The following is a 1,366-nucleotide window of genomic DNA, read 5'->3' on the forward strand; positions in this document are numbered from 1 at the left end:
CTCTGTCCCCCCTGCACCCCGCTGTGAGGGAGGGAGGTTCCCTGTCACCAGAGCTGTCACACAGCTCGTGTGTCCAGGGATGCCACCGCTCTGGCTGGGGACACAGGAGTCCCGAGGGGATGTGTAGGTGCCCCAAACCTGGAATTTCTGTGGGCACAACCCCTGTCGCTGGTGACACCAGCACAGGACAGCCGGGGGGACACGGGGCTGGCTGGGGGCAGGGAGCTTCTGGGGATTAAAGAAGGACGTGGCAGCTGCCCCAGTCCCACCAGTCCCACTAGTATGGTCCCCAGTGGCTCTGGGTCTCCCCGGATTGCACCCACAGGGACACAGCCGTTGCCACAGCCCTCCCCACTGGCCACTGTTGGTGGCCCAGTGCTGGTGGCCGTGGTCCCGCGGGGTGTCCCCGTCCTACGGCAGCCAGGAGCCTTTCCCGGCCATCGGCTGCCATCTACTGCCAGCGGCGAGGCCAGTGCCCATCCCTGCTCCCGTCCCTGTTCCCGCAGCAGAGTCCCAGGGACCCCCCTGTCTCCCAGCTTCACCCCAGCTGCCTCTCGGGGCGCCCATCCTGGTGCCACCACGTGTCGCTCGATGTCCCCATGTCCCCAGAGCACCCCCATCCCCTCCCCGGGCCGTGCCCAAGACCCATCCATGCCCCAGTTTGTGGCCTTTATGCTGTGACTGGGAGGGACAGGGCTGGCAGTGGCCCCGTGCCCGCCCCTGGATCCAACCCCCGGTGCTTCCCGGCAGTGCCGTGCCCTGGCACAAAGGTCTCTCCCGGCTGTGCCACGGCTCTGGCTCTGCACAAAGCCCCTTTCAGCTGCTGTGGAAAGCCCCTGGCACCCAGTCCTGGCCACCACCGCCCCCTGCCATGTGCCACCAGGGGCAAAAGGCCCCCCAAACTCAGTGGATGTGTGGCCAGTGACCCGGCCATGCACACTCAGCTGTGTAGGACAAACACCTATGCGGATTTGGGATGGGGACTGGGGCTCCAGGGCCACCAGCCAGTGCTTCCACAGACCCCTTGGGATGGGAAGGGCTTAGGAGGTTCCAGCCACTTAATTAACAGCCAGCCTTAGTTAGTAGCCTGCCTTCATGGCCAGGCTGGGGTGATGGGCTCTGGGGGCTGGTGCTGAGCTGTTTGTGCCAGGGCTCATGCGGGGGGATACACGCTGTCTGTGTGTCTGTGCACTCTGTGTGTCCGTACACACTGTCTGTCTGTGCACGCTGTGTGTGTCTGTGCACACTGTGTGTCTGTACACACTGTGTGTGTGTGTCCATGCACGCTGTCTGTGTGTCTGTGCACGCTGTGTGTGTCTGTGCACACTGTGTGTGTCCGTGCACGCTGTCTGTGTGTCTGGGCACG

This window comes from Corvus brachyrhynchos, unplaced genomic scaffold (assembly GCF_000691975.1).
Source record: "Corvus brachyrhynchos isolate BGI_N302 unplaced genomic scaffold, ASM69197v1 scaffold479, whole genome shotgun sequence".
In the NCBI taxonomy this organism is placed as follows: domain Eukaryota; kingdom Metazoa; phylum Chordata; class Aves; order Passeriformes; family Corvidae; genus Corvus; species Corvus brachyrhynchos.